The sequence below is a fragment of the Halyomorpha halys genome, unplaced genomic scaffold (assembly GCF_000696795.3).
Source record: "Halyomorpha halys isolate HHAL.00 unplaced genomic scaffold, Hhal_1.1 Scaffold62.1, whole genome shotgun sequence".
Classification (NCBI taxonomy): Eukaryota; Metazoa; Arthropoda; class Insecta; order Hemiptera; family Pentatomidae; genus Halyomorpha; species Halyomorpha halys.
The window spans coordinates 743,250-752,824 of NW_027116333.1; the positions used below are offsets into that span (position 1 = coordinate 743,250).

The window sequence follows — 9,575 nt, forward strand, 5'->3', positions numbered from 1 at the left end:
TAGAGTTTTAGAAGTCAATTGAAATTATTTATTTTCTATAGCAATTATTGCATTGCTGTTATCAGCAGTGAACAAGATTGCTTGAACTCTTAAGTTTTCTATTAACAAAAAACTATGGCAAAGTTAATATAAAGTAATAAATGATACAATTTTTGACAGTTGTTCTCTTAGCATTTTTTTTTTTTTTTGCCTCTAAATTTAAAATCAATAGAACAAAAAATAAAACAAACAAGTATTATTAAAAATTAAATAACTGCTTCGGTCCCTGAAAAACAGTTGTTTTTTTTTAATAGGTAGTTAAAAATTTCTATTCGATGCCAGCCAGAAGTGTTCTAGTATTAAATTATAATTCTGAAATATTTATGCTTATTTTGTTTTCTAGTATTGTAGAAACACAACTAATACTTTGTAAGTAGTGCCCACTTTTCCCCAAAGGGGAAGAAAAACTATTTTGATTATTAATCTTACTTTTGTAAACTTTATTGTCATTTTTCACTGTCAAGTTTACAAAGGTGCCAACAGTATTAGTTATATAAAATTATTTATTTATTTTTTTGCACTTATAACTCTTTATATCAGCTATAGTGCTTTTACATTTATTAAACAGAAAAAAAAAATATCTTTATTAATTCAGCTTTCATTATTTTTTTCTTTTTATTCAAGATGAAGATTGTATTAATAGCCTTAATAGTGCCATACTAATTGTATTTATTCAATCACATGGTTAAATATTTCTTTTCTAATCAAGTGTTTTTACTCGTTTGGGTGGAAATATTCAGTCATGATTTGAAATTGGTAAAGGTGAATAAAATTGAAAATTGGTTTATGAATTTTTTGAGGTTTTTTTTGGTTCTGGCCTACTTTAAAAGCCATAAGGCATAATTGTGAAAAATTTTATTCTTTTTGTTTTATTTCAAAGTTGATGGATTTATTATTGGTTTAAAAATTATATCAATTCTCTCTCATGTATCCTTGATTACATTTTGAGATGAATTTTAATTTAATCTTATCCTTTTAGGAAAAGAAAGCATCTCATTGGTAAATCTGATTTTAAAATCAAGTTTTGATATATCATTCATAATTATAGGTTTGAAATATATTGATAATTTTGATTGTAATATGTATGTTTAAAGGAAAATAACTTCTTTTACCTATCCCAAGGTATCGTTTGTCTCTGAAAATCTTTAACTTTAAGCTCCTCATTTCTTTCTCTCTTACATTGTCTCTAGGCAGTTATTTTATAACCTAACTATTACCTTTGGCTACCTGATTTAGGGGAATGGCATCCCTTACTCTCCATCAAAGGAAAAGTGAAGCCAGAAAGAGGGTTGTTGACCACCCCTTCCTTGCCCAGGTTTAAGTAAATAGGAATTTCACCTATTTGTGTAATTATCATTAAAGCAGTTCATTCAATTGCAAATATGAACTGAATATAAAATGTAGTAAATGCTATTTTGGTAATTCTGTTCACCAATGAAAATCCATTAAGCCGTTTTTGAAAAATTTGTGCAAAAGGTTAGAATAACTAATCAGCTGGAGTTGGTAATTGGAACCTACTCTTTCCGCATTATTCATTAAGCCTTTTTGTCTTCACTTTTCCTGGCAGTTATGCTCTCTATTACTGCTGTAACAAAGTGGTTGAAAAGAACATTTTAATTTTGGGGTTTATTATTAATTAATCACAAAATTATTATTGATAAGTGATTTAAATTGTGATTCTTAGTATCCAAGTAATTATATGTCACTTTTACTTATTTAAGTGAAATATGAACTTATTTTAAAATTTCTTTTAATTCATCCAGTATTTTTTGAAAATTATTGAACAAAACCATTGTTGTTTAAATAAATCAATTATTTCCTCGACCAGTTGAATCCAAGATTACTTAGAAGATTGAAGTTTATATTTATTATTGTTTAAATTTTTCACTTGCATATCTCGAACACATAATGCTTACTATTAGGGCTGGTAATGTTGTAACATTCTTTTTGTGTAAATAAAGTTTGTTAGTATTTTTCTAATAAGGCTTTGTTTTTATTTTCCTTCACCTTTCCTGTTTGGAGGTCAAATAGTTTCTTGTTTTTGAAATATGCTTTTTTTTTAAAAAAAATATTTTAGGGCCAGTTGTTGAGGAAATGATTAATGTAGTCTTGGAATTTGAGATTAAAAAAGTGTATTGCCAGCTCCCATTTATCCATGGAGCGAACTTATTCTGGGTTAATTTTATTCTGAGACCAGCAAATAGTGTTCAATTTAGTAAAAGAATATTAGGTTTTCAGTAAAGTAAAAAAAAAAAAATGGCTGTCTTAAAACTCTTTTTTAATATTAAAGTGTGCTCTCTTAATCAATCATTCTTGATCAGAGAACTGATATTTTTAAATTTACTGAATCAGAACTGAATTATTGACTGATAATTATAAAATTTTGTGGGTAATATGTTGTTTCATTAACTGGTTGTATCATCGTGCTAAACCTCTGTGATAAAGCAGATGTCCTGCTGTGATCATGACTCTAAACCTAATTCTAGCCTTCATTTTTGTAAGACTTCCTTAAAGCCATTTGTATGATTCTAATAATTTCAAAGTAATTTTATATTTATGTATACAATTAATTGCCTACATTTTAATTAAAATTAAGGCTTATTTTTATGTGGATTACAAATGACCAGATGAAATAATTGTGATACCTCTTTAAATGGTCCTTTTACACTCATCGAATGGTTTATTTATTCTATTTTTTTTTTTAATGAAGAGCATCCATTTCATGATGATAGTAATAAACCTATTCATTAATTTTGTAATTATTCTTTTCAAGTATTAAAACATTAATAGTTTATTTAATCTGGTATTACTTTTACTTGATATTTTAAATCATTAAAAACTTCAATTTGATTGAGGTTTATCCATTTTTGTTGTTATATGTTGTGTAATTTAGTATTTTTTACAAAATGTTATCAAATGATAATACCAACAGATTTATTTTTAATGTATATTTTGTTAATTATCTCGTGAAATTTTATTGTATTATATTTTGTATCATCCACCTTCTATTATCTACTGTGTAACATAATATTTTACCAGACAATACTGTAAATAACTAGATTTCAATAAATTTCAATTATGGTGTACAATTTATTTTTTGTCCTGTTTCTTTAATAAGCTAATTATTTACCTCTGTGTCCCTTTTGGAAATGTAGTTTGTGTGACTGTTCATAAGAGCAACACATGTGATTATGTGCTGTCTATGGCTACTGACTCCATGTTTCCAAAGGATACATGTATATTCTTTTATATATAAGGAAGATGGTCTGGGCGCGGTTAAAGAGAAAACAAATATTTAACTATTTAATGTGAGCCAATGTGCAGTTAGTCCTGATGAAGTCCTTCAAAGTGGGTTGAAACGTTAGCTCAAATTCAATAGTTAATTACTATTTGACTTTTTTCTTTGACTATTTTCATTTTATATATTACTTCCAATATTCTGTGATAATTTTAAAGAAAGTAAGGTGTGACTAAATATGATTTTAAATATGTGAAAATGTATATAAAAGTGAAGAAAGTAAATTAAAGAAAATAAAAATGAAAAGTATAAGACAAAAATTATAAAAATGTTTTAGACAATTGATGAAAACGGAAATAACAAATAAAAAAGAAATATAAACATTATCTGAAGATGGTCAGGGTTGCGGTCAAAAAAGAACAAACAGTTTAGAACTATATATTGTCCAACATTTCGCCCCACTTAGCAGGGCTGTTCAAAGCGAAAGGTTGAACAGGTTGTTCATAAAATGTCTTATTTCTAAAATTTTATAGAATAGAAAGAGAAAGACTAGATTTGTAAAACGGCGATTAAGTTTCAAGTCTCTAGACTTTTTAAAATTAATCTTACCCTCTGATTATATTTAGGAAAGTAAAAAGTATCAAGTTTTCACACCTTTTTCTTAACTTATTTTTTTTACTCTATGAGTTCACACTTATTGAAACAGTCGTAAGAAGTAAAATTACAAAATTTGTAATGTTAGGTAATCATTAGAAGCAGAAATTAAGGTTTTTTAATTTTTATGAATAATTTAATTTCATTCTGACACAGTCCTAATGACATATGCTGAAAAAATGTGTACTGTCTGTATACAATGACCCTACTGCTGTATCACAAACTCTGCAGTTGTTTCTCCCCAATTTTTTATTACTTTAATGAAAAATATATTTAAGTAATAGTCAAAATTTATGAGTCTTACAGATGAGTAAGTATAAGGTGAATACAAAATGGTGACTATATCAAAACATTAATTTTTCAATAGAAGCTGTGTATCTTAAAAACTACTTAAATAAATAGAAAACCTAAGAAACCATCATTTAAAGAAGAGTAAATTCGGTAAAATATGAGTCCTAATAGAGCTATTTACGTTTAATATTTTCCAAGATATAGCTTTTTAAAAAGCAACATTTCATGAAACATGCACTGAAAAATCAGTGGTTAGTAAATTTATGTTGAGAAATCTATGTCAAAAACATCTTTATCAAAACACATATACACAAAGATTTCCATCCAAACTTTTTCTTTCTTGAAGTTATGGGAGTTTTTTCCCAAACACTTCCAGTTCATCTATATCAAATAAAATAGTAACTAAGCTTCCATTAGTTCCTTTAACTCTTTATTAAATATATGATGTATATTTATAAAACATAGGCTGTTAAGGTAATATTTTTTATTTCATTTGAGATTATGTTCTATTTTCGGTTATATTGTCATTACAGATGAGATTGATGGTACTGAAAATAATGAAATTGTTTGTAAGTATTTTTTAGTGGAGTGAGTTTGTTGAGGAGAATATAATATTAATAGTATTCTTATTTTTCTATATCTCATTTATGAATATTACTTTAATCTATTTTAATTTATATGTTTGTGTAATTTTAATCTAATTTGAAAACTATACATGTAACTATTTCTTTATAGAATAAGTAGGAAGAGATGTGGGCTTACAGTCGTTTGTTTTAACATTGCTATTGTCTGAGAAACTGAAAAAAATAACTTCTGAAGGAATAATATTGATAAGAGTCATTGACTTAAGATAACGCAGATCTGACGCAAACGGTAAAATATCTGATTAAAAGTTCATAGATACCTAACTGCGCTGTTGAAGGTAAGTTCATTAAGCTTTATGCGATATTTAATTAATTATTATGTAGTTTTTATTTGTAATAATGAGTCATATAGTAAGCTAATATGTGTTTTATTTTCCAATATATCTTCGATATTCAGTTAGGTGTTTTATAAATTGTTTCTTGTTAATAGTTTTGTTTAAAGTTACATCTTTGACTCAATATTTTTTAATGTTGAATAAAACAAATAAATATATTCATTTTCAAGAGTATCTGTTTTACATCGAACAGCATTTTTTTTTCAACTTTCACTTACCTATATACGGTGTATATATAAGGGGAAAGTATAGTGATAGTGAAAAATTTCAACTTCGACTTTTCGACGGAAATAAACGTTTTGAGTTTAATTAACCAAGTACCGCAAAATAGTGTGTCAATGTTAACAGCCTTGCTCAAAAACGAAACTGAAATTACATATTTAAGGCGTTTATTTGCCAGGGACATTACGGTTTTTTTTCGATGAAATTGATCGTCCGTAAGTGGCACTTTATAGAGTCGATTTTCTCAAAAATAGTTCCAATAATAGCGACGTCGATTAAATTTGGTAAATTAATCTAAAATTAAATTTTATTTAATATCAGCTTAGTCTTACTCACATTAAAATAGTCCAAATGCGGATTTTTTTTTTTTAAATCTTCCTTTAATTTATTAATTGAAGTATCTTTAATTTTATATATTTGAAATAATTAACCACTTCGCATTTTTAATTGTAATGAAAAATGGATAAATATAAACTAGAAAAAGATTTGATATTTAACTTGAGCAGATAAGAGGAAATGTTTTGTTTTCAGGTTGAAAACACTTTTCCGGAAATAACAACAAGTAGTGTAGGCTTATCATAAATAATAAGCCAATAATATTATACCATTTGGAAGCCAAATGTTTTAGAAAAATAAAATGTAACTTATAATGGCGTAGAATGTAATGGAGAATAACGAAAAATGCACTTCAACAATCTTGGATATCAATAAAGACTTAAAGGTTTACTTTTTATTGTAAAATACAATGTTACATAGTTACTTAAAAAAAAATAGGTTGAACTCAGCTGAAGGGTGAAGTTACTTCATGAATGACTGTTCTGCTCTTTCTGGTACTTACCAGATATTTCTGTTTCTTTTTCTCTTCTTAATATATATTTTTATTGTTATGACTAGAGTAGGGATTTTCGTGCAGTAAAATTTTAAAAATGTGCAATAGAAAAGTTCAAACTATGAAACTAAACTAAAACTATGAAATATTAAAATGTAATACATACCTTTCGTTTTAAAAATTGTTTATAGAAATAATTCGCCTATTTTTTTCTTCTACTCCATAGAGACACGTATAACGCGAAAATCCTTGATGCTCCTTATTACGTCACAAATAAACTCATGCACAAAGACCTTAACATCCCATTCGTTGCAGATTTGACCCAAAACAGATATGCGTCTTTTTATTCCAAACTCCTTAACCATCCTAACCCATTAATTCTTAATCTTTCATCCTTAACAATCCCTGATAATTCTCCGAGGCGTCTGAAAAGAAGATGACCACGGGACCTTCTAATTTAAATTAATGTTTGAAGTACCACCAATGGGTGGTTCCTTCCCAAGATTTTCAAGTGTATATGAAACATACTACATATTTACCTATTGTATTATTTTGTACAGTTGTAAATTACATTAAAAAAAACAAAAAAAAACGGATCTTTTTTAACCATTTACGCAGCTGAATCACTCATAAAAAGCAAACATTTATTCTTAAATGTTAAATTTAAAAAAAAATTGATGATGCCGTTATATAACTGTTAATCTCAAATTGTAAGAAGATAATTGACTATGTGTAATAGATTGTAGGAAGAGTCCGGTTGGTGGTCAATAAAGGTATCAAATAGTAAAAGAAAACTATTTATTGTTAACCAACGTTTCGCCCCACTTTGCTGGGCTTCGTCAGGGCTAAATGAAAAAACAAGATACAAACATTTTAGAACTAACAAAACATTTCAAAACAATTGTTATGTTTATTAAGTATATAAAAAGAAATAGTAACAGCAATATAAAGAAGTATACATGTAGGTAGACTGGAAACAAGTTACCTGTGAGTTATTAATAAATATAACCAAGTGTGATAGAAGTTCTAAATATATATCTAGACAAATAGATTGTAGGAGACTTTTCATGATAATTAGTTATAAATATGGTAAAGAGGTAGGTAAAAGGTAGAACAAATAGGATACAAATCATATTATGTATGATATAGGTGAGGTATAATAATATGTAAAAGGGCGATATTAGGAAAATTGATAAAGATAAACAATAAACATAGGTGTCATCACCTGTCTGATTCTAGTACAAAGGACAACTGAAAGAATAGGGGAGAACATAAGGTATAGAGATGTCTCCCACCCTTGCAAGGGTAAGATTTTTTATAATATATTGATAGATAAACAGGCACAAACATCTAATTACATATCTAATATCACAATATTGCAATGAAAGGATGATTTTAATGAACTTCTGGTTAACTCCAGCTTTAATTGAATATTGAGTAGATTCTTCTTTTCCTGTAAAGGAGATTAAGATGGATAATTGTGGAAAGCCAAAAATTGCGTCTGAATTTTCCGTACCCCGACGAAAATCATTCTGATTTTCTCTTATTATTTCATTCACTTCTAGGCAATTGCAAATCCCATTGTCGAGAATATGAATGAAATATTTGCTATTTGTCCGCACAATTATCTGTAGTACGTAAGGTCATCAGAAAAAAAATCTAAATCACTCATTCCATTAGGACCTGAACGAATAAATGCCTCACTTAGGCTTCGTCAGGGCTTATCCTGATAGAAAGAGGTTGCAGTCTGCAAAGTGGGGTAAAATGTTGTAAAACATTAAATAGTTTTTTCTATTTTGTATCTGTTAAGCCACCTCAATTCGACTTTGTTTCCTTGTCGGAAAGCTTAACTGAAAAAAACAAAAAATAAACGCTGGCTCGGATAGAAACATTTATTTGTAAAGTAAGTACAACAACATTCATAAATTAAATTAAAAACACAAAAAAAAACTGTCCAAATATACAGAACAAATTTTAAAATAAAAAGGTCCTTCGATTTTAGAATAAAAAAAAAAGATAAAATAAACTATGTTAACTATTATGTAAAAACCAAAGACTAAAATTATAATAAAAAAAAAAAAAAATTGCTAATTACAAAATATTTTGTGAATTAATGAACTCCGATGGGTCGGGGTCCTGATGTAAGTTCCGAAAAGTCGGAGACGTCAGTCTCAATCCACGTCGGTAGGCCCACACGTCAAAGCGGTTAGTACAAGAGCCGGAAAGAAAAAATGGCAGTTACCTCACCCCAATTTTTGATTACTTCAATAAAAACTATGTATAATTACTAGTCAAGGTCAGTAGCCTATGTATACTCGGCCTGTCGAGTAGTCTTGGTATAGTCGCCCCGTTGACTTCGTAAGTACAGTCGCCCAGTCACTTCTCTCACCAGACTTGCTGGGTGAGTTATCGGAAAGCGTACAAGAGCTCAAGAGGAGAAAAAAGGCAGTTATCTCAGCCCAATTTTTGATTACTTTAATGAAAACTATGCATAATTATTAATAGTCAAAATTGATGAGTCTGCCAAGTATAGGTATGGGAATAAAAAATGGCGACTGTTTTCAATACCTTAAAAAACACTAATTTTTCATTCGGAGCTCTATATCTTAAAAACTACCAACAACGCTAGAAAATCTAAGAGAACATTATTTAAAGAAGTGCGAATTTGCTGAAATATCAGCCCTAAAAGAGCTATAGATTTTTCAAAACAAATTAACCAACTACTAATCTTTCAGTAAATTTTTGAGAAATGTTGCTTTTTAAAAAGCTATATCTCGAGAACTATTGGACGTAAATATCTCTATTAGGGGTCATATTTCAGCAAATTTACTCTCCTTTAAATAATGTTCTTTTAGATTTTCTAGCGTTGATGGTAGTTTTTAAGATATAGAGCTCTGAATGAAAAATTAATGTTTTTTATGGTATTGAAAATAGTCGCCATTTTTTATTCTCCCTACCTATACTCGGCCGACTCATCAATTATGATTATTAATTATACATAGTTTTCATTAAAGTAATAAAAAATTGGGCTGAGATAACTGCCTTTTTTCTCCTCTTGAGCTCTTGTACTAGGCGCTCCGATAACTCAAGCAGCAAGTCTGTTGAGAGAAGCGACTGGGCGACTGTACTTACGAAGTCAACGGGGCGACTATACCAAAACTACTCAACAGGGCGAGTATACATAGGCTACTGACCTTAGGCCACCACTTGTACTACTATTACACCTACTAGCCGGTATTTCACCATATAAACATTACTAGTATAATTCCCTTCATGTAAAACAAAATATACTTATCATAAAAATATGTGGCGTTAACAGTATG

General features: G+C 28.5%; 1 long non-coding RNA gene across 1 annotated transcript in view; it reads left to right on the top strand.

Annotated features, from left to right (window-relative positions):
* Nucleotides 1–5,077: 5,077 nt before the first annotated feature.
* Nucleotides 5,078–9,575, top strand: part of LOC106692597 (uncharacterized) — an 8,342-nt gene continuing 3,844 nt past the window's right edge. Inside the window, exon 1 of the long non-coding RNA XR_010845029.1 lies at nucleotides 5,078–5,144. This is a non-coding gene — a long non-coding RNA (uncharacterized lncRNA). The remainder of the gene's footprint in view (nucleotides 5,145–9,575) is intronic.